Raw genomic sequence first — 24,580 nt, forward strand, 5'->3', positions numbered from 1 at the left:
TTCTTTAACATCTGATTTTTGCCATAGTAAGTTAAAATATGCCTATTATTTCTCAGCATTACTCTCCAAAACTGCCCATTAATTCTCTGTATCATTTATGACATTGTTTCATGGGTACTGAAAATTAAAAAGTACATAAAGAATAGAAATATTAAAGTTTACATCTATTATACTTTACCCCTTTAAACTCATTTTTCTTTTAGTTTTAAATTTCTGTAGTACTTTAAGACAAAACTCATGAAGAAAACCTATCTATTGCCAAAAAGAACACCACAAAAATGTCCACCCTTTAGAGAGCGTCAGATTAATTAGGACCAAATCCCCATAAGCCTTTCTTCTTTTCTCCTCTCCAGCTCTTTCTGATCAGGGCATTTCTACAAAAGAAACTGATTTTTAATGAGAACTGAAATACCTAAAAGCATTCACCCAACTCAGAATGCTGAAGATTGTGACAACACTTAAGAAGAACCCTTTGTACAGAGAGGGAAGCGGGCACCCAGCACCCATGCTCTGAACCCCCGGCTCTGTGGTGGCGCCCCCTTCCCCCGGCAGCCACGTGGCGTGAGGAAGGCGGCCCCACCGCCACCACCCAGTCGGAACAACGGGGAGCTGCCCTGGGACCCGAGCTGCCCCTTCGGACCGACAGGAAGGACCACGCTTGGCGGGCGAGGCAGCGTGCTGCCCGCGGGCCGGGGGCGGCAACCCCGAGCGGAGGCAGCGCCAGCAGGAGCAGGAGGAAGGCCGCACTTCCAGGCGTCAGAGCAGATCAGACCGCAGCCCGAAGGACTGGCGAGAAAGCAGGCTCAGGGACGCTCTGCTGCGACCCTTCCGTTCGTTTGTTCACCAACTAGTCAGTGATCGCGCTGGGTCGCCGCGTTGGGGGTGAGTTCCAACGCCTACTCTGTCTCCACCATTCCGCGCTGTGGGTGGAGCAGTGGCCCCAACCCGTGTCCGCTGGCCCTGGGACTCCAGTCCCGCTGGCGAGCGATTAGGAGAGGAGACCGGCATAAGCCGGTCAGCCTGGGGCCGGGGCCGGTGGCCTCGCCGCCGGGGGCGGCCACCCCGAGTCAGGCCACCAGCTCGCGGGCGGGACTCCAGCCCCGGGCGCCCGGGCGTTCCTTCCCTCCGCTGGACGGGAACGAGCACGCGCGCGGCCCAGACGTGCGCGGCGGCCGTTTTACAGCCGCGAGCGGAACCACCTTGGTGGGAAGCTGAGAAGGCTGGTGGCAAGACCCAGGGCATGCGAAGCACTGGGTCCCTGGTCGGAGAACCTGGTGGGGTCAGCGGGCCGACCCGCGCACCTGCCTATCTCGGGACTCCCCGTTCCGCGAGATGGACTTCACTCACGCGTCCGTTCAGTTAGGTTTCTACTAGAAGAGGAAGACGTCCTGATGCAGACTCGGAACTAGCATCCACTTGGGGTCAAGACAAAGCGAAACAAAGCTAAAACGTGTGTATCCCTCGTGCACAGAAAGATGGCCCCCATTCCAGCCTCTCTGTGTGTACACACGGAGGGCCAACAGTGGTCGGCTCTGGGTGGAAAGACAAGTCACTTCCTTTTGACTCCTGTTTTTAAAATATTTTTTCAATCTTTCCACAATAAATACCACTTTTGTTATCAAGAGAACAACTTCCAAAATGAATAAAAGGGTTTGCTAAGAAATCATGGTAGCAAAGTTTAAAAATGTGCCCAGATTATGAACTACATGACTTTTATTATAATGTAATTCCAAAGTACTCATTTAAAATGTACACTGACTTTACAGGAAAATTACAGTATTAAGCCAGAGATTTTCCTTTATTTTAACTTTATTAAAATAACTATGTATGGTTTTATGTAAAATCATTTCCATAGTCCTCCCCATCTTAATTCTACATTTCAGAATGAAATCTTATAATCCTAACTTTGAATTCTATGAAATACTAATGCAGAAAATCAGAAGAAAATGAAAGAAGTAGTCCGGGATGGGTGAGATGCGCTGCAGGTGAGGAGACAGGGGTGCCGGCTGCAGGCGGCGTTAGAGGGCGCCCCCTGGGCTGTGAGCGCAGGGGGCGCACAGGGCGGCTGCTCCCGCCTGAATGGAAGAGCTGCAGCCCCGCAGAGACTGGCGCGAACGCACGCCCTCGAGGTGCTCTGGGTCCTCGCTTGGTTCCCCCAACGCTCTCCTGAGACAGTGGGCAAGACAGGAATTCTCTATTTCAGAAAAGACGAGATCGCCCAAGATGCTACTGGGCGTCTGATCAGAAACACCCGTGGAGGGAGTGGGCGCCTAGACCCCAGGGCTCATGCATTTGGTGTGTGGGGCGGGGGCGGGGCCCCGTGGAGTATCAGCTGGGGTCACCTGCGAGTCCGGCCGCCTGGGCAGTGGTGAGCAGACAGTGTGCTCCCCCCTGCCACACAGAACCTCTGCTTTCAGGGGTGTGGCAGGCACCCTAACGCCAGGAGCACCAGACGTGCAGTTGGCGGAAGCAGCGCCTGCTCGGGCCCAGGAGGCGAAGTTAGGATGTGCGGTCACCCCGATGCCCGGGGATAGAACCCAGCAGCTGTCTTCACTGTTCAGTTAGCAACCACTGGAGTCCCGCGGCCTGAGCCAGAGAGAAGGGAACATGCCCTGGACCACACACTGCCCATGTGCCACGGAGCTTAGGTCGATATATTTACAGACTAGCTGAGGTAGCAGGAAACGCTTTAATCACTTTCCCTTAAGAGCAGTTGCAGGCCGGAAGGGAGGAGTTCCAGGGGCGTCCAAAAAACTTCCACGATGAGCCTCAAAACTTTCAACGTAACCCATCCTTCGGCTCTCATAATAAGATACAGTGTCTTTGGTTATTGTAAGTATTTTGATCTTTGACACTTTTGAGACTCACCAGGATGATAATATAAACGTTGATTTATACATTATGATGAAAATTCAGTAAAGAGTGCAGTAAAATAAGAACTTTGCCCATAAAGCATAAAAGCATAATCTGAGTCTGTGGTTTTACTATTACAAACGCTAGGGCAGACTCTGATTAGTTTCAACTGTCATTCAACTACATCTTTAAAAAATTAGAGTGTAGAAAAACGCAGAACATTAGTTTTTAAGTCCTTAAAAATTAAAAAAAATACCACTTAAGATATTCCCCATTTTAATGAAATGACTTTTTAACGGGTCGGTTCTGAGGCTTGGTGTTCTGAGTATAGTCTGGGTCTCAGGCTTCCCAGTTTAACAGCAAGTACAAGGCCGACGACTTCAAAACTGACGAACTTCCCTTACTCGTATAATTACAAGAACTAAAACTGCTTCTAAGGGGTTTTGGCCTTAATGAGCCTCTGGATACTCAATAAATGTTAAGGCCCCGGAATGACAAGTTCACCTAGTCAAGGAGTAAACGCTTGCTGCTGACCGTTTGCTCTGGGAGCATGAACATTTCAAAAGCAAGTGAAGTAGAATTGGGGAAACCAGCTTCCCACAATTTCAAACCAGCAGAAAAGATGAGCTGTGCTCAGCAGGGGAATCCAGGACGAAAGTAAATGGGACTGCGGTTCAGCGCCAATGGACCCAGCAAGGCGAGCGCGCGGGGAAAGGCGGCCATTAAACCCAAGCGCGTGACTGTCCAGGCCTTCTGCGGAGGAGGAGGAGGACCAGGTGCCCAGGAGGGAAGACGCCAGAGATGGGAAGGGGCTGCTCAAGCCCTCCCCCAGCTCGGGCTCCGTCGTGGTCTGCGCCTTGCAAAGCACTTCTACTCAGGCCGTGCAGGGGTCCCTCTCTATGGCAGATACTGTTAATTTCAAGATGGCAAGTGCACGGAAACACACAGTTAAATGTATAGAAATCACCTCCGCTCTAACTCTTCCACACCGACTGCTAGCTCCTAACTGTAGACACGGAAGGGGGCAAGCTGTGGGCGGAGCTTCTCAGGCAGTAACTCCCTAACGTCATTCGGATTTGCAGTGGATTCCGATACACACAGGGTCTGCCTTACACCGCGCTGGACAGCAGTGCGTAAGCAGTGACTACGTGTGGAAGGGGCAGGAAGGGGAAACCCCCAGGCACTCGCCCTCACTCGCTCTGTTCCCTTCTGGGCTGGCAACCACGTTCCGGCGGCAGAGCCCCGGCAAGGAGAGGAGTGACTGACCCTCACAATGAACGTGTAGGAGGCCTGCTGTGCGTGTGGCGCTGTCTGGGGAAGGCAGCCGGGAATACCGTCACTGACCCCGCAAAGCTACTTCCACAGGGCGAGGACACTGGGGGCACGAGAAGGCCTGGCAGCTGGGGGAGGTCCTGAACGTGTGAAACTGTGTGTTTCACGGAAGTTAGCGGAGGAGGAGACAAGCCCAACAGGCGGCTGTTCCGTCACAGACGCGCAGGCCGACCGCTCCCACGGGCCCGGCGACCGCTTCTTGAAAAGCAAAGTAAGGATGAGAAGTGAAACGAGGAGGACAGAGCGGTGCCCTAGCCCAGAGCCTCTGTGGCTGTGCAGGGACCGCGGGCGCTTCCGGGGGTGACCTGGGAAGAAAGGCCCCCGCCCCCCCGCGGACCCTTCTCCCCGAGCGCCCCTCCCCCCTGAGGCTCTGGTCCAGGCTCCCCTGAGGCAGCTTCCTCCCGGAGGGCGGCACCCCAGCTCCCCTCATCTGCGGGCCTGGCCGGGGTCTGTGTCCTGGTGGCCCAGCTGACAGCGGCAGAGAGGGACACCCCGCCTGGGGGACACTGTCTCTGAATAAACGCAGACAGGAGCCGGAGCTCACAGTTCATTCACCTTCTCAAGCCCAGCTCCTGAGATCCTGGAGTGGGCCAGGGCCTGCCTTCAAGTGAGGATCCAAAGGGTCTACGGAGAAGACACCCCCTTCTTCTACCAGAACAAGCTGCCTGCAGTTCACCGGAAGCAGCCCCGCAGACAGCCTGAGGGTGAAGCCGTCAGTGCGCTCCGTCAACACACGGGCCCCGGAAATGCTCGGCACGGGCCGCCTGGCGGGAGCGAGGGCTGGAATCTGCTCCCTGGGGCCCCTGGCCTGGGTCTTCCTCCTGTGAGGGAGGGGCGGTGCCACTCGCACCACGCACCTTACGAAGCTCAGGTCGGGCAGTGAAGGGCCTGAGGCTGAGTCGGCTCATTCCCGGGACTGTGAGCCTGAGTCTGGTTCCTGGGTGCCGCGCAGCAGATCGCTAAGCCGCAGAGGAGGGGATGGAGGCAGCAAACACTCCCTGGAGTTCTAGCTGACAGACCTCCGTACAAACACACAGCCGGGCGACTGAATTCTCAGACCTAAGTCATAAACGACCGGACTCTGCTGCTACCCTGAAAGCCATCTGCTCGGGAGCCAAAGTGTAATGATTTGGCAAAGAGGCCCAGGAAAGACTCATTTTCAGATACGTTCACTCAACCAACGCACCAACGGCATAACCCGCTTTCCAAGACTTTACCGCTGGACGATCCCCGGCCCCTTCTCCACTGTGCTGACACACCACAGACAGAGTCGGTGGACCCCCTCCTCCAGGGGAGACACTGAGCAGCGGGCGGGATGGCAAAGAAGAGCACCGTGTGTAAGCAAAGCGTGTGTGCTCGGCCAGCGGACCCCGGAGTGGTCTGTAGCCGTGCCCGTGGCGCTGGCAAACACACACGGGGAAATGAGAGATTTTCAACGGGGGAAACTAATCTATAAACAAAGCTGGGAGCGATTTAAAGTCCTGGGCGCCTAAACCAATCTCTCAGGAAGGGCCATGGCAGCCCTGTTCGCTGCGGAGTAAACGCACCGTCCAGGGAGGAGCCCGCCAGGGACCCCGCGCGGGCCTTCGCCCAGAGGCGCTGCTCAGCCAGCCCGCTGAGCGGGAGCCGCCGCCGGGAGAGGACGCTGTTACTCTTCTCAGAGCTCTGACAGGCCTCTCTGTGCTCCGTGTCGTCAGCTGGAGTGAGCCGGCTTGTCCTGGACAGTCTCCCTCCTGGAGGACGGACCCTCCCGCCGCTCCCCCGCCCACCCCGCTCCCCGGGTGCCTGCAGGTCCCGGAGGGCGCGGGGGCTCCTTCTGAACCTCCTCCTCCGTGCTGACGAGAACCAGCTTTCCGGGCCCTGGCGGTGGGCCTGGCGGGGTGCTGAGTGGGCACTGTCTCCTTGGGTCCTCCTGGCAGCCGGTGGTGAGGAACCAGGATTGGGATTCAGACCAGCCCCCCTACACACTCACTGATGCTCCTGGCTGTGTGCACTGAGCAAGCTGCCTGCCCGCTGGCCGGCCAGACAGCCCTCATCCTTGTCCCCTCTGCTGACAGGATGCAAAGGCCCCCGCTTCTTAGTGATGCTGTGAGACTCACGTGAGATCGCGCGTAAATAAACAACGCTTCGCACCACGCCTGCCACGCCCCACACTCCAGATGGTCATCACCCCCACGTCACTGTCAGACGGAAAAGAACTTTCCCAAAGAAAACGGAAGAGTTGAGCCCCTAACCCAGACCTCGCCACCCTGCCCACCCCTCATGTATCCTCTCCTCAAGGCCCCTGACCCCAGTCTGTGCCACCCCCTCTGTCCAGACCCATGGACAGACATCAGCAGCCACCCTCCTGGCAACCTGTCACCGCGTCCTCAGGAGCCTCTCCCGCTCTCTCTGCCTCTTTCTGTCTCTGTTTATCACGCTCTATCTTCTGTCTCCCTCTCTGCCTGCTTCTCTCTCTCCCTCCTCCTCTCTCTCTGTCTCTCTCTCTCCTCCCACTTCTCCAGGACACAGTCTGGCCCCTCAGTGGCTAAGACGGAGCCTGGCACGTGGCGGTGGTGGTGGGGCTGGAGGTGCGGGGAAGGAGCGGTGCTCCAGCCACCGAGTGTGAGGGAGTCCCCCGCGTCCACACCCATCAGGGACAAGGGCTCCACGAGGTGCCGGGATCCCCACGGGGAGCCCCCGTGCCTCTGAGATCTGTAAGGTGGAGGCAGGGGTTCCCTGTCCTGTCCTGGGAGAGTCCCAAAGCCAGGCCTGCTTGGTTACTGCGTGAAGGCCCTGTCTCTGCGGGGTCTCAGCTGCCCGTCCTGGTAACAAGAGGCAGGAGCAGGGGATGTGGGGTCGGTCACAACAACGAGCGAAAGTGGCTTTTCCCTCAAGGGTATGTTTTTTCTCAAGAACGACCAAGTTTGGATTCCCCGGGAAAAGCTTTATAAACCCCTTCGTTTGGGGCACTAGGATGTGTCTAAAATGAGAAAACAAGCAGGCGACTTCAGATTTGCCTGGGTCAATGGTGAGATGCCCGAAATACAGCCATAAATAATTTAAAGAGGGCCATTTTGGGAAAGTCTAAGCATATTGAAAACATTATTAACCGTGACAACACGCCTGTGAGACGATGGCAGCGTGCACACTGGGGCGGTATCACTCACAGCGCCTGGACACCCCGAGAAAGTAAAAACGAGGAAAGTGGATACAAATAGAAAAAAGGGCAGCGGCCACTTCTCTGGACTGTCCCCACTCCCGGCCGTTGTCAAGGTCCCTCCAGCTCATCTCCATGACAAACACGGCACAGCAGCACAAAGCGGACCCCCTCCTCTTGCCTCACAGGGACCTGCCGGCGCCTTAGGCGGTGAAGTATTGCCTTGGTCCCGGGCTCGTTTCTCAACAGGCCTCTCGGGTCTGCCGCTCTCAGTGTTTAGCCAGCCCCCTGGCCCAAACGATTCAAATAATTCAGGCAACAGGTTTTGAACAGAACAGAAGACTATCGCCAACAACCCTTACCAGCTACACGAGGGTAAAGACCTTTGGGGTTTCCCGATGAAGAAGCTGCCTTTGTTGGGAGGAGAGTTAAGAGGTGAACTCGCAGCTCAACCCTCACCCGTATTTGGTGTGTGAACCTCCTTTGGGTCAGCACATCAATGGCCCCAACGCATGTCCATGTCCTGACCCCCAGAATCTGCCAGCACGTTGCCTCACATGGCAAAGGGACTCTGCAGACGTGACTAAGTAAAGGACCCTGATGTGGGGAGATGGCCTTGGGTTATCGGGGTGGGTCCCAGAGATCACAGGGAAGGAGTCAGGAGAGTCAGAGCCAGGGAGTGACGGTGCTATGCTGCTGGCTGTGAAGATGGGGGACGGGCCACGAGCCAAGGGATGCAGGCGCCCCTAGAAACTGGGAAAGGCCGGGAGACAGATTCTCCCCGGGCCGCCCAGAGAACACAGCCCCACCCACACCCTGGGTTCAGCCCTGTGAGACCAATTTGGGACTTCTGACCCCCAGGACTGTAAGAGAGCACATCTGTGTTAAGCCACCACGTTTTGTGATAATGTGTTACGGCAACTACGGAAAACTAACACACCCCTGAAAACCATAGCCCTCTGGGCTCCAGCTTCTTCGTCTCTGAAGGGAGGGCTCCCTCCCGGGCTCACACGGTTGTTGTGTGCATTGAAAAAACAAGTTTAAAGTATGTGCATGTGCCCAGGAGAGGGCCTGGCACCGTCACTCAGCTTCCCAGTGCCACCCAGACAGATTCAGGTTTGCGGCAAGACTGAGTCGGAGCTTCCTCTGACAGAATGCTGGCATGTATTCACTTACCTGTGATGGGACTAAAACAGAAGACTTTCAATCAAAAGCACTTATAATCTTTCTGTTCCTCTCCTGCGGGGCCCCGCTGAGCAGTCGGGCGGAAGAGCAGAGACCCGGGGGGGGGGGGCCTCGGGGCGTCACACTGAGCAGAGTGCCTGACCCCCACCCCATCCCCTGGAACTGACCTGCAGGAAGCAGGGCGGCAGAGAGGCCAGGCTGGCGACTCGGAGGCCACCAGGAGGGAGGAGAGAGGACACAAAGTGAAGCCTGTGGTGCATCAGAATTCAGTGCTTCTCAGAGAGACTCGTAGTGATCTCAGTTGCTTGGCCGGTATTTCTGTTCTGGATGAGCTGCGTGATACTTTTTGCTTTGCCATCAAGCAGAGACTAGCACAGATGTGTTTCGTTCATCTGTTTGCTCATTAATGCATTCATTCATTTAATCGTCTGACAATGAACTGCTGAGCCCCTCCTGGGAAATGTTCAGACAGGTCCCAGAGCACTGGGGTTTTTGGTCACCCCCCAGAGGGGCTGTGAGGTCAGGCGTCTGTCACCTGGGTGTAAAGTGCTACCTCCAGGCCCCAAAGCCAGACCGTGGTCTCTAAATGCCTTCTATGCCGTTTCCACAGAAAGGAGCTGGTGCCTTTTGGGGCAATGATTAATTACAGCTCTGGAGCAGGAAATGCACAAACGAGCCTCGAACCTCTGGCATCGTGTAGGGAGGAAACACGCACAGACAAGGTCACGTCAAGACTCAGGAATCAGCCTGAAGCGGCTCCCACTGCCCTAAAGGGCACCATTTGGCACCAATAAGACGGCAGACAAATCAGAAAGGAAGACATTGACTGTCTCAACCTGCAGACGACACACTCTACATAGAAAATAGCAAGAAATCTACAAAAACAGATGGACAAAATCACTCAAGGAACTAATGAGTCCTGCAAAGGCCCCAGGGTGCAGGATGGGGCTACAAACCCACTGGGTTCCTTATGACAGCAACAGGCATGCAGAACCAGAGTTAGAAACACAGCACCACTCGTAACTGCTCAGCATAAATACTCACGCAAGCATCTGAAAATGCGCACAGGACTCCCGTGTGAGAAAGTCTGAACACCGAGGAGAGGACGCAAAGCTCTGGATAACTTACAAGTCACCCGACTCCACAGACTGGGAGACTCCGCAAGGTAAAGACGCTGCTTTTCTCTAAACAGGCCTATAGACCTAACGTGATTCCTGTCAAAGTCCCAGAAGCGTTTTTGTAGAGGTAGGAAAGACTTTTCTAAGGTTAACAGGGAAGTTAAAGAAATTAGAACGGCTAAAACAATTTGGAAAAAGAAGGAAGAAGGAGGAGGAGTCGCTAACGTCACCGATGTTAAGGCACGCTGCGTGGCACGGCCACCAGAACAGCACAGCATCGACAGGTGAACAGACACACGCGTCAGCGGACCAGGACAGCGAGCCTAGAAGCAAACCAACACAAGGTGAAGGGCTGACCTGACAAAGGTGAAAATGCACTTCAGTGGAGGAAGGAGAGTCTGTCTAACAAACTGGGTTGGGCCAGTTGGACATTCATAGGGAAAAACAGAATTAACCTTGACCTAACCCCTGTACGTCTTATGCAAAGATTAACTCGTAATAGATCATAGATTTATATGTAAAAGGTAAAACTATAACATTTCTGGAAGAGAATGCAGGAGACATTCTTTGCGACCGAGGGCTTGGAGCAGACATGCCACCAAAAAGCACAATCCATAAATGAAAAAAGTCAATAAACTTGACTTCATCAAAATGTAAAACTTGTGTTCTGTGAAAAACTCTAAAGGAACAGACATGTTAGAGGTTGGGAAAAAATATTTGTAGACCACAAATCTGATAAAGGACGCACATCTAGGATATATAAAGAACTCTCAAAAGTCAACAGTAAAAAAACAATCCAATTACAAAACTGGCACAGGACACACAGAGACAGGTAACTGACGAGGACCTACAGACGGCAAACACGCACATGGAAAGACGCTCGCCATCTCTCGCCGTGAAGGAAGTGCAGATTCAGGCTGTGCTGAGGTATTGCCACTTACTTATTAAAACTGCTACAGTTTAAAATGTGGTGCAGAGAAACTGCACCTTTCCTCCATTGCTGGTGGGAATGTAGAAATGGCACAGCCACCCTGGGGAATTGCTCTGCAGTTTCTTAAGAAGCTAAACATAAACACATTCACCATGTGGCCCAGCAACTGTGCCCCCGGACACTTTCCCCAGGGAAATGAGCATTAAAGCCACACAGAAACCTGCATACAAGTGCTCACAGCACCTGAGGACAACCCAAGTGTCCCTCCATAGGTAAGGAGTTGAATTTTGCTATGGCCACGCTGGGGAAGACACATAGACAATGAAAAGGAGCTGCCAACTGATACACACAAGGTGGGTGGCTCTCAAGGGCATTGTGCTGAGCAGAGAAGCCGGTCTTAAAGGGCCACATGCTGTATGATGGCACTGACATGACATATTTGAAGTCACACAATTATAGAGATGGAGAACAGGTGAGTGGCTGCCTGCAGGGACGCTGTGGGGAGGGAGGTGGGTGTGACTAGCAGGCAGAAGCAGGAGAGAGATTTCTGTGGCGAGGGAGCAGGTCTGTGCCGTGACAGCAGTGGTGGTCGCTCAGATCCACACGTGTGGTAACACGACATAGACTCACACACACGTTATACCGACGCGGAGCCCCTGGTCTGGCTAGTGCACCACCGTTACGTAAAATACGACACTGGGTGAGAGGTACGTGGAACCTCTCTGAATGATTTTTGTAACTATCTGTGAATGTATAACTATTTCAAAATAAAAAGTTTTAAAAATGGAAAAAAATCCTATGCCAGAGAAAATTTAAAAAAACACTCCCAATTCAGGTCCTGCAGTTTATGGCTCTGAGGTTCCGCTTCCTGCTTTGGTCAAGCTTGGTGACCAGACCCTCAGGCTGAGGAAGGAGGAGGAAAGAGATGGAGATGCTGACAGCCCACGGACAACCCGCAAAAGGAATAAATAAACTACATAAATGTAGCTCTGCGCACTCAACATGCAGAGCTGAGGCCGGTCAGTGAATTTTACAAAGGATTGAACAACTCAGCAGACTCTAAGGGTCAGGGAACAGGAACTTATGCTTTTCATTAGAACCTTGCAGTGATATTGAAAAGAGAATAAATTATATGCACTATGCTCCAAAATAAAAGTAGAGACCCTTTAGAAAAGTTTTCATTAAAGCTACCACAAATTAAGAAAAAGGAATAAAGAGTGTCATGGTGATAAAATATTACTTTCATCTATTTAAGAAAAGATCCTGTTATATGAAATAGCGAACGACACAATAATGCCTCATAATAGTCACGTGTGTCACGTTATCTTCTGCATCTGTGTCTTCCTTTGCTCAAAACCTGCCAGCTTGGCATGGCTGGTTTAACTGTGCTTTGGGATGTAATGGTAAAATAAAATGCGTTTGCTGAAAACTGCCTTTCATTGAGCAAACATCTGAGTATGGGACATTTCAGGGGGTCAGTTGATATGAAAGGAATGTTGAAGGGACTTAGCTCAACCGGAGCCGAGAACTGACAGACACGCCTCCCCCAAATGAAGCGCCAACGGGGCGGCCTGCCGGTGCGCCCGCCCTGCCGCAGCCCTGCTGGCCTGGGAGCCGCCTCCAACGGCCAGAGCACTTTTCTCTGTTGATGCAGGGACGCGGTGACTGTGCATGCAGGAACAACACACACACGAAAAACTGAAAACTCTTGTCCTTTACACGTCACTCGGGGTGTGACAGCAGAGCACGCGGCACTTTGCTTTAAAAAAGAAAACTGCGAGCGCAGTGAGCGCGCCCGCACGCCGGGGGTTTCACGGACGAGGGACGGGAATAAAGACACACATGTGTCATCATTCAAACTCCAAGAGGCAAAAAATAAGGAAACGGAATTGCTTCCTTCCCGTGTGAGAGCAGGCACCCAGGCTCAAGCCACCTCACACAGCCCGCGAAAACACGGCCCGAGAGGCGGGGGGCCGGCTGCGGGACCCACGTCCCCGCTCAGCTAGCCAGGAAGCGCCTGCTTTTTGTTGTCTACATTTGAAGGTCATCACGCGTCCCAGGTAGGGGCCCAGATAGTTACTTAGCTCTGGGAAAGGTATGTTGTTGCACCTGACAGCGTCAAGAAACCAAACCTAACCTAGAAAAGGAAGAAAGAAAAGTGTAGAATAAACTAGACAAAAGCCCCACGCACCAAGCATCCATGTCAGAGTAATTTAGTCAGTGAAGTGCATTTTAAAATAGACACCAAGAATAATTCCAAATTTGCCATTTTGAAGAACACGTAGACTCAGAGGAGGGCAGGGAGAAGTTCTGGGCCCACGTCTGCCAGCTGCAGAATAAACGGTGTCAGACACCCTCACACGCCTCTGGGACCGGGAGGCCGGAAGGGGTCTCAGGAGAACGCAGTGGCTGGGAAACCGGAGAGGCACGCCACACTTCCACGCGGGAGAATTCCCGGATCATAAAACAGCCTTTCTTTCTATTAGTTGCCAAGTTTAACAAAATTCTAAAGAACTGTAAAGGACTGAACCTTCTAAAAATGGAAAATAAACATTTTTGAAGTTTATAGGCAGAATGAAAAAGTGATATAAGCCTCAACATTGTTCTAAAAAGGAGAGTAAAGATGAGAGATTTATCCTGGCAGTTATTAAACGGCGCTAAATCCATACTATTATAAATAATGGCTGAATAATAGATAATTGAGAGGGAAAGGATGCATTTTCCTTACAGAATTTGAATGAATAAATGTAGAAGAAAAGAGGAAAATGAAAATTCACTGTTAGGAACCCACAGAAACAGCTGATGCAGGCAGGACCCGGCGATGAAGCTAAAATCGATGAGAAAACTTTAAGGAGAAGCAGGGTATTTATGTAACTTCAAAGGGTCCATACCAAATACTTATTGTTTGTGGTGGTTTTAACTTACGTCCACAAATTCTTTGATTCTCTTCTCTCCCGTAGGCGGAGCTCAATGACCCTCCCCTCGGGTGTGGACTGGACTGTGACCGGCTTGGAGGAACAGAGCACAGAAAAGAAAAATGCTGACCTCACAGAGGACAAGCCTGGCCGACTTCACCTCGACTCGCGGACCAAGACGAAGGTCTCCGTGATGACTGCTGCTGACGCCGTGAGGGCCTGACACGAGGTGAGACATTCACCTCCCTGGGACCCTCTCCCCACACCTAGGATGCCGGCCTGTCACAGGAAGACACCCAAGCCCAAATCTCGGGACGTTTTACAAACCAACCAGTCAGTGCTCTTCCAGAGTGTGACGGTCAAGGAAGACAAGGCAGGACTGAGAAACTGTTACAGGCCGCAGGAGACTAGGGGATGCAATGAGGAAATACAGCATGGGCCCTGGGCTGGATCCTCGAGCAGAAGAAGGGCATTTGGCGAAAAGCTGGACACGTGTGAATAAAGTCTCTAGCTGAGCAGAGAGCACTGAACAACGTTACTTTCTCAGTTTCAGTAAATGTCCCGTGGTCACGCGGGACGGTGACTTCAGGGAGAACACTTGCAACTCTTCTGTAACTCTCAGATTACTACAAAAAAAAAGTGTTTTAAAATGAAACTGAATAGAACAACAACAAAAAGTTGCACCTGAACAGAACAGAGAGCCTCAAGGCAGACCATGGAATGTATACGGTTAACATGAACTGGCAGGAGAGCTATAAATCATGGGACAGGAAGGGATAATTCAACAAAACATCAGGGAAACTGTCTAGCCATTCAGAAAAAACTTCAGATCCTTACCTCATGCCACACAGCAACATAAAGTTCCACTCAGATTTTCCAATGGAACAGAAATGATGGAAAAGACTTGATGAATTCTGATACACATACCATGGAGTTTCATAAGCCACTTACAAGAATGAACTAGAACTGTACACGCTGAGTTCAATGATTTTTTGTAGGTATCATCGAACACAAAAAGTGACAAAGAAATGCAGACAAAATGTGATCTCATTTTACAGACAGTGGCAATAAAAACCGTGTGTGTGTGTACCTGCACGTGTCTATGTGGGACCACATGACCATACAAAAAAAGGAAGAAAAGGTACATGTTAGGCTATTAACATAGGTTGGATGAAAAGAGAAAAAGAAGAAAGGAAGGAAGCACAGAGGAAAAAGGGGAAAAGATGAACTGTTAAAAAAGATGCATATGATCACATTCATGGATATTTAGTGATAATATGTGTGAATACATGTTTAAAGAAATTAAATTGCAAGAACTAAGCATTATAAAACAAAAATAAAATTTAGGTCAGTATATATTTAATTGCTGAATATAAATGTGCTTCTCTAAATGTAAAACTATGTAATAAAAATAAGAAAGGAAGAGATTAATAAACTTGACTACATAACATTTATAATTTTGGTTTATCTAAACCTAAAAACTAAAAACAAGAAAACTGAAAGGGAAACTAGCAAAACTGTATAAAACAAACAAAATTCATTTAAGATTGAGAAGTGAATAATGTGCATTTAAAAGATGCTCAGCAAGGAAAGCAAACAAAAGCCACAAATACTGTTTTTATCAAAACCAGAGGTGCAGAGGGTGGCCTAAGTGCTGGGGCCACATGGCCACCGGTCCCGGGGAGACAGTGGGCTGCGGTGGCACCCTGGGTATTTGCTGCAGGCCAGGCCCACAGGAATGCTCTGTGCGGGGCCCCCCCTGGGAGACAGGAGCCGAGGGTGAAGGGAGCCAGCACTGCACAGGAAGGAGGCACCAAGGTGCAGCCCGCTTTTAAGGAGCCCTGCTTCCAGCGGGAGTCCCCAGCGTGCAAACAGGGAAACAGCCTGAAGCCTAGCCTCCGTCTGAGACCCACTTCTCCGTTCTATTACCTTCTTGGTGAAGAAATTCTGTCTCACGGCCAAGGAGACCTCTCCCTCCCGGCTGAAGCCTCCTCCGTCTTATCTGGCCATCTGTGGGCGCTGGTACCAGCTCCGTGAGCATCCCATCCACGCATGCCTAAAGACCTCATTCGCCTTCCCCTTATCAGCCTCTCCAAACTCGAGTCTCCCTTTCATTTTACGTAACTGTTTTCTAACCCTTTCATCATTTTTTCCTTCCTCTGCCACACATCACGAGAAGCAGAACCTCTGAGAAAATCAAGAGCGGAAGACGGAAAGACTCCACAGAACTGCAGCCGGCTTCCAGAGCAGGCTGGTTGAGCTCACAGAGCAGTCCATGAGTTTCAAAGCCGAAGGTGACAGCGCTACTCCTTGGCCCTCCCGTGATGTCTGTGTGTGCGTCTGGGGCTGAGTCTTCACCTTCCCAGACACACGTTCTATGAGAGCTGAGCTCAGACTGACCGTCCTCACTGAGGCTACTCTGAGCACCGTCAGTCAATTTCACAGATCTTACCTCGTGACTCAAGGAAGGCTGCAGATCGTCCGCACCCATTCTTGTGACTGCATCCTGTGGCCGTGGCTGAAAGTAGGCGGAACACCACCTACTTTCTGGAGCGGGTGCTTCAGAAAGGGCACCTGTGGGGTTAGAGCTCAGCTCTCAGTCTAACGTGATGGTTACAGCACACCCGTGTCGCTTGTCAACTTAATGCAATTTAACTTCTCCTGCTAAGTAAGAGAAGGGAGAGAAAGCCAGCTGAAGGACAGACGTGTGGCAGCCAGACAGTGCGGATAAAAGGAAACTCCCCAGTGCAGCCAGGCCTCCTCCATTTGCTCTTCACAGACACACCGCCCCCCTAACCCTGTCCCGCTTCACAAGTTCTGTGCGCTTTTCATTTGCTTCTAGGCCCACGAATTCCCTCTCTGCCGAGCTCACAACATGATCTGGAAGCCCTGACCCCTCCCATCAGCACTACAGGAGGTGCCGGTGGTGCACGAGAGCCAAGTCTCGTTTGGCCTGGCACACCAGGTGGCACTGATTTAAAGACACCACGTCCAGTGTGCCTGTCCGGGAAAAGTCACCGCCCCAGCTCGCTATCCCACTGAGGACCACGCAGGGCTGGGACAGCCAAGTGCCTGCTCATAAATCCCACACAGTGTGCCAGCATCGGACGGCGTGGTTGACGCCTCCCAGAGTCCAGTCCTGGAGTCAGTGAGCTGCGCCACAACCTTGGACAAGCCACCTGACCTCACTACAGCTCCATCACCCACGTGAGGAGAGGAAGACAGACGCCCCTGGAGGGGGGACACTCGCAGAGTGCCTGGCAGAGCCCACAATTTACAGTGTAACAGGAGCAACAGCAGAAACAGCGATCATAATTGTTTATGATAAGCCCATTGATCTTTTCTTAAAGGACAAATTCAGTGTGCAAGAATTCACGCAGGGCAACAGACAGGGCTCTAAAGCAGGTGTGTCCTGGGCCAGTCGAGTCGGGGGAGCCTGGTTTGACCTCTGACATGGAGTGTGGGAGGACCCCAAGCTAGCCCCCCGCTGTACGTACTTTTCTTGTTTTGATCATTTTCTTCATTTTTATGTTTTAAAAACTCCAGCCTTATTGAAGTATCAGTGGTACATTAAAATCTTTCTTTTTATTTTGAAAGATCATACTAAAATTTTAAAAAGCAGCAGCTAAAATGGGAATGTGAAACAGAAAACTCAGGACCTTGTGGACCACTCGCAGGACAGGAGAGGCGGGAAGGGCCTGCCCCACACACGTGGTGGTCCACGCCTGCAGCTCCAGGCGGGCTGGTGAGGCATTCGGGACACTCTCCCCGCAACTATTTTGGATATATAAAGTAACTTATACTTTTTTTAAAAGGAGGTAAAATTATAAGATATCAAACGATCTCAAAGGACATATTAGAGTAAATTTATAAAGACAGCATGTTTATTAAGAAAAAGGCAAGTGTGGCTTGTGCTCAGTCCAGGAAGACCCTTCCAAACACAGGGGTCGGGGAGCACCCTCAGAAGGAGAGGATTTTGGTACTCTCTGGGGAGAGGGACAGGGAGGACCCTGTCCCCAGGCACCCCTGTTAAGAGATGGGGAGGGGTCCTAATCAGGCTTCGGCAGATCCAGCTGCGTTTTCCAAGGTGACTGCAATTGTGCAGAAATGCTGCTCCCCAGCCCTCGCCCCCACCCAGCCTCAGCCCATCCCCTTCCTGTGATCCCAGAATAACTGCACTGCATTAAAGATCCGTATTCTGAAAGCTGACACCCCATTTATTCTTCAGACCTCACTTCCAACAGCTAAGTGGCAGAGGAGCGGAGGTTAGAAAAGATGCAGTTTATTAGCTGCCCAAATCTAAAGAAAAAACAAGATTGCTTAGCTGCTGACAACAGCCATGGAACTGACAGACGGGAAGGATGCAAGAGCTGGAAAGGGCAGAGGCACCAGGGTCTGCTTCAAGTCCACACCGAGAAAGAGCCCAGAAGACTGAGGCCCAGGAGGCTTTTAGGATCAAGCATGACCACCGCGGCGTGGAAGCGGGCGGGGCCAGCAGGTCAGCCACGGGGCACTGTCTCTGAGAGCGTGCAGGGCTTCAAACACACAGCTTCGCCGTCCATGAGAAAGACAGCTACGTGCATCTGATTGCTCTGTTAACAGTGACCATGTGTTTTCAGAGGAATGCAAGAGTATTCAGAGGAACACTTGGTTTAAAGCTAAGTAAATGTATCATTTTTAGGATCTGATAATAGTGGAGGGGTTGCCTTCATATTTAGAAATGTGTTATTTGTCTTTTATAGAAACAGACCAAAATATTGAACCTAAAACCCTTATATGTTACTGTAATTTTTTAAAAAAGGGACATTTGGGTAGATATTTTTCATAACAGCACATCATTTTTCTTAATGGTACTAATTTTATCATCATCCCATTTGGGGGATTCTGGAATCCTTTGACCTTTTTTTAAATTATCTACTACACAATTCTATGCATTTTGTGAAATGAATCTTTTCCCTTCCCATTTATAAAAGTCTTGAGTTTTTACAAGGTTAACATTTCATTGTTTCAAAGCTACAACTAAACACATTCATTAAGCTTTCTATGTTAAAAGCTAGGCTGGAATGTGTGCCAGAAGTCACAGAGCATCAGCTCCTAACCGGGAGCCAGCATTGGCCCTGATGTTAAGTAAACGCACTTAGAGGGAGATGTACAGAGAACCAAAGAGGATGGATGGATGGGGGGGGTGGATGGGGGGGGTGGATGGATGGATACATGGGTGAATGGATACATGGGTGAATGGATACATGGATGGAAGGATGGATAAATGAATAAATAGATAAATGGTTGGATGGATGGATGGATGGATGGATATAAATGGACGTATGAGTGTATAAATGAGTGGACGAAGGAATGGGGAAGTGGATGGAGGAGAGGGAAGAGATATTCAGGGCCCTGATGACAGACATTCAGTGAGGCAGTGGGAAAGAAAGTGAGAGCATGAAAGTCCTGGTTTGTGTGATTCATTTATTTGTCGACTACTAAGGGTCATCTCTTTGCAGGGCCTGCTTGGCAGGGGAACAGTGAATTGAAAGATACACAAGACACATTGCGTACCTTCATGAACACACATCTTAGTAAGGAAAATTTAAAAATGTATTCTTCAGTGTTCACTACAAATGTCTGAAGAAGAAAGGGAAAGAGAAAGCAAGAAGGGAAGGAATAAACACACATGCAAGCCAGTCCCCAGGTGCTCCGAGGCCAAGGGGTGCAGGGCAGATCTGGTCACCCGGGGAATGGAGGGGGGTCCAGGGGGGTCTGGAGCTGAGCAGCTCTAAGAAGCCTGGTTTAGGGTCCATTTAAGTCTCAGAGCGATGCCAGGTGTCTGGAAGCTTTGTGCCCTCTTTGGCCAAAGGATCCGGAACCGAATTGTGTCCCTAGAGCACATCCTGGACTGAGTGCCCTTGACTGAGGTCTACTTCAAAATTGACCCCCTTACAGAGACAGAACCAGAGGCTTCCTGCAGCTGAGAAGGCACTTGGTGTGAGCCCCCACCTTCCCCAGTCTCCCTCCCACCCAGGGGAGCTCCTGGGATCATCCCACTCGGCCTCGGATTGAGCCTGGAAGGAATGAAGACCAGGCAGGAATCACCCCAGCAGCCTCGTCCCATTAGCTGGTAGGATCTGGACATCGTGATGCTCTGGGCTCGTGCCCAGCGGACTTGGCGGAGCTTCCAAACAACCAGGTGCCACCAAGTCAGCCCCTCCTCCTGTCTGAACTGCGACTCGGTCCACAGGACACGGTTTCCTTTACAATACCGGGCGCTCCGGCATCTGGATCATCCCGGCCACTTCTCAGGGGTTAAATCTGCTTCCGGACTCCTGCTTCACCAGCTGTAGCTCCGCCAGCTGGCTCGATCTACCGGCATCGTGTTCCTGCTCACCTAACTTCCGGTTCTGCCCTGCAGCTCAGCCTTGAATGGTACAAGCCACAGCCCAGGTGTTTTTATTTAACAAGCACTTGTGTAATGTTTGCTATACGCCAGACGTGATTCAGCTTTACAATTTGCAACTGCTAAATAACCCTTTCAACACCCTGGGAGCTGGGCACTGCTCCTACAAAGGTGAGGGTGGAGCTGGGATTCAAACCTAAGAAGGGGGGCTCCGGAATCAAAGCTCCTTTGACCGCTGTGAAAGCTCAAGCTGGTGTCCCCACACAACGGTCCCCCCTTACCGACGGGGACATGTCCCAAGACCCCCGTGACACCTGAAACGGCAGATAGCACCAAACTCTACACATACTATGCTTTTTTCTATACATACATACCTATGATAAAGGAATTTAATTTCTAAATTAGGCACAGTAAGAGATTATCCAAACTGCCAGCGTCACTACTCTTATACTGGGGGGCCATTTAAAATAAGGTTCCTCGGACTCAAGCCCTGGGACACTGTGACAGTACGTCTGATAACCAAGCCGCTCCTAAGTGACCGCAGGGCCGAGATGCTGCATGAAGGGATGGCTGGGGCCTCGGGCGGGACAGAACAAGACCGCACAAGATTTCAACACAGTCCTCAGAAGACTGTGCAATTTAAAACTTATGAATTATTCATTTCTGGAATTTTCCATTTAGCATTTTCAGACCATGACTGACCACAGGTAATTAAAACCAAGAAAAGCAAAGGTGCTAACGAGGGGGGTCTGCTGTGCTTGACCTTGTCTCCGAAGGCACGGCAGCCCCTGCGCCTCCCCTCCCCACCTCCCCATCCCCCTCCCGGACACCATCGCTTTCAAGTCTTTCAGGCTTATCTCTGACATCCACCTCTGTGTGGATGCTCACCGAGCCCCTAGACCATCGTCCTCCCTGTGCCATGATGCTGGGCTGGGGCGGGCAGACTAGTTCCAACTTGCTTGTGAGCGGCTCCCAGTTCAATCTTGCCAGTGAGCGGCCCTGAGAGACTGGAAGGCAGGAGCAGGGCAGGGCTCTCTCCCGCTGCCAGCTGTCGGGGCTGCTGGCCAAGGCAGTGAGCCCAGGAGCAGCTGCGCTCCAGCCTCCAGCCCCCTTGCCCTCTCGGCCCAAGTCCCCGGTGCCCCTCCAAGCCTCCAGCAGCCGCCGGGTGGCGCCTCCCCGCTGGCCATCTGAGCCCCACCCGACTCCCCCAGGGTTCTCAGGTCTTAGCCTCGTCCCTCGGGTCCCCCCAGCCCTAGACGTGGCGGCTGGTCCTACAGTTACCAGCTCCGGGCTACCTCCCTTCCAGCTCCCAGCACCTGTGTGATCAACACCACACGCGAAATCCCCTCCGCTGAGGTGCCCAGCAAGATTCCTGTCACCCCGACCGACACAAGCATCTGGCAGTCTTCCCTCTGCATTCACCCAGCTTCTTCAGAGGAAACCAGCCCAGCCCTGCTTCTAGGCTATGATGTGACTGCCTGGTTGCTGGTATGTGGGGAGCAGGGCAGAAAGTGGGCAGCGGGTCCAGCAGTCAGCGGGCAGACTGCCCCCCCCACCTCCTCCCACCTGCCCTCTGTGGCGCCCGGTGTCCACAGCCTGGGGTCTCTCACGGTCAGCTTTCTGGGGTCGGGGTGGGTGGTGGTGGGAAAAACAGTACAGCGTCTACAGATAGACTCTTCACCATTTCTGCCACTTCCGTCCCGCACCGTGCTGGCACTCCTCTGTCCTGGAGTCTTTCCTGGGCTCACGGACAAACTGATCCCCAAGCTCTTTTTCGTAACCGTCTCCATTCTGTGGATCCAGCTCTCGCTCCTCCAAACGCTTTCTGCCCGCAAAGGTCTCTGGCGCTTTCCCACCTCGGGTCCCAGCTGTCTCTGTCTCTGCCCCCCTTGCCTTGTAGCTTATACTTTCTAATTCTCTTCCTGACATTTCATTGGGTTCCTGAGGAAGAGGAGTGGGAAGATGTAAAGTTAATGTTCCACATTCAATCAGAAATCAGATGGTACATTTTTTCTACTCATTGTCACTTTCCTTTTCAAATTCAGAAAGTACATATGAACGGCCTCACCAACATTTCTAAAATGCCCAACACGGAAAGCACTATTATAATTAACTTTAACAGAGATTCCCTAAGAACATGTATTTACACGTACAAAAACTAGCAAAAGCAGTTAGAAGTAGCATTAGCTTTCGTAGTCAGTAGACTTCCCGAGGGGCCATCAGTGTCGTTCCTTCGGGGTCTGTCCTAGAAAGCAGCATCCTCGCGTCCAGTGCATGGCCACGCCTGGCCTCCCTCAGGGAGGCCCCAGGTACCCGTGGGACACAGCCACCCGTGACAGCCCATGCTCAGAGAGTGGGGGGAGCCCTGGAAACAGGTCCCTTCCGCCTCTACCCCCACGGGAGCCCGGCCGCGTCCCAGGGCAGACCGGAGACCCACACAGCCTGAGGACCCAGGCCTGAGCCCGCCGCCAGCCCCACACTGGGAGGCGCTGCGCCTTGCAGAGCGAGGCTCACTGAGGGGTCCTCGTGTCTCTGTCTGATATACTGTATGACTGATCTGAAGGCACAGAGGTAATGACATTAGAACAGAGCCGCACGCGGATCCTAGTGGAAAACACAACACAACAGGACGTGTTCGCCTGCAGGAGCTCCCTGCACGCAAGCGAAGGTGTGCTGCTCGCTCGGCGCTGCCCGCCCCGGTGCTGGGCCATCCCGCCCTGCCTGAGGCCCCGCCGCAGGCGCCGCGTGGGGCTTCACAGCTGACCTAACGCACTGCTGCAGGCAGGGAGGAGGGGAGAGGGGTCCACGAGTCTGCTGCGTCTCCTGCCAAGCGCAGAATGGGGGCTTCTGGTGTGTGGGTAGCCGCGATTCCAGGGCTCCTGGTGACCATCTTTCACGTTCTGAGTGCCCTGAGGCAGAGGGTGTTGCTGCCTGAGACGGCATCAGGGAAGCTCTGTCCTGGAGCCACAGTCACAACGGGGCTTCCTGCTTCTGATATGGCAGAGGGCGTGCAGTCCTGAGGCCAGCCCTGGTGGTGCGGCTTGGAGCTGGCCCACCTCCTGCCCTCCCGCTGTTCCGGGGACCCCCGTCCTCAGAGCAGTCCCGCTCCAGGGCTTTATGCCGGGAATCGGTCCCCAGCTCAGTCCAGAGCCTGCCCTGCGTCTCTCCCGGTGGCTCTGTGAGCATCAGGCTCGCATCCCGCTCCTGGTCTGAGAAGGCTGAGGGCCGCCCCGGGCTGTCTGTCTGCCCAGCACCGGCAGCAGCAAGAGCTGCAGCGACCCTGGGGAGGAAGGCCCAACGAAATGGCCTCTGATGTTTGGGAATGCTTCTGTGTGGCACTTCACAAAGCCGCTGGACATACAAGGGACCGCAGAGAGCAGGTACGTCACAGCTCTGCCAAGCAGGTCAGCTTCACAGGGGCTTTAAGAGCGCATCTCTGAGTTAACTGTATTATGGTGAACCGGCCAGTATTATATTTATAAAAGAGACAACCGTGGATTGCGCCAGCTTAGGGGAAAAAAACAAAACAAAACGAATGAAAAAAAAAAAAGAATCAGTATCTAGAGGAACGATTCTGACTATCTATGAGGAGGTTCCCGGGAATCCCTGAGATACAGAAATTGAGGGAACTAGAAGAGATTTTGCAACAATGCCTTAGAAAAATGAATGCTTTAAAGCTAGTTTCTCCAGGTATTCATTTCCTCTTTTCCTGCAGGCTCATCTCTAGGGTAAGAAGACGCTTAGACGCTCCTCAACCTGGTGAAGCAGCAGGAGGGGCTCGGGTCCGTGCGCAGGGCTGTCGCGTTCCCCTGCTGCTGGGCTTGGGGCCCGTGCCGCCGCACAAACAAAACAAACACCCCGTTTCTGCAGCTGAAGTAACCGCCTGCTTTGCGCTTTCCGGGGTTAATCAGAATTTAGATGCTTATATTTAGAAAAAAGAATTTTGTCAATTATAATTAGCATCCAATGTCAGAAAATTAAAATTAAGAGGGCAAAAGGAGAAAGAAGATTATGGACTATGCTCCATGGCAGGAAAGCCTTCCTTATGGGATTTTTAAAAAATGACTTCAGCAAGGAGTCTTTTCTGGGATGAAAGAATTTTAATGATCATGAATGTGTTGTTAAGGGAAGCCCCATTTCTTATGTGCAACTTGACAACGAAGCAACGTGTATGTCAACCACCACTCAAGGGCACCGGAGGCCCCCCCAGCCAGCTCGGCCTGAGCGACCGAGGAGAGCCATGTTTGTCTGCTGCTTCTTGTATTTTCTTTGTTATTTTTAAAAATAAGACGGAGTTGGGTAATATGACTCCTTTGGGAACGAGCGTGTGTGGGGGCGGAGCTGAGCCAGCAGAGACCAGGCACGTCTTACGCGAGTTCAAAAGCACTTTCCAAAGAATTTTTTGTAAAGAAAAGCAAACTGTAACGCTTACCCCTTCTCCCTCTAGTCCTAGTGCAAGCAAACATTCATTACGTTAGAGAGATAAAGACCAGTGAAAGTATTTATCGCATAAAACGCAGTGTCATCAGAGCAAACAGATGGCACCGGCCCCCAGTCCGTGCCGGGGACGCGGCACGGGGACGGGGGCGGCTAGCGGCACTCTTCTACGCGGCGGGGCTCGCAAGGGCGCTAACAGGAATCCTCGTCCCTCTTTCGTGATTCACAAACACGACTGTCACTAGGCTAGGACTTAAGATCCTGAACCCAAAACTATCT

The 24,580-nt window shown here is 52.0% G+C and overlaps 1 protein-coding gene and 1 long non-coding RNA gene across 6 annotated transcripts in view; one reads left to right on the forward strand and one right to left on the reverse strand.

The window, feature by feature from the left end:
- SDK1 (sidekick cell adhesion molecule 1) overlaps positions 1-24,580 on the reverse strand; it is a 719,511-nt gene that overhangs the window by 312,598 nt on the left and 382,333 nt on the right. The window lies entirely within an intron of this gene.
- Positions 490-13,995, forward strand: LOC140687183 (uncharacterized). The gene is made up of 2 exons (XR_012061355.1): positions 490-882; positions 13,519-13,995. It is a non-coding gene; the product is annotated as an uncharacterized lncRNA (long non-coding RNA).

This window comes from Vicugna pacos, chromosome 18 (genome assembly GCF_048564905.1).
Source record: "Vicugna pacos chromosome 18, VicPac4, whole genome shotgun sequence".
NCBI lineage: Eukaryota > Metazoa > Chordata > Mammalia > Artiodactyla > Camelidae > Vicugna > Vicugna pacos.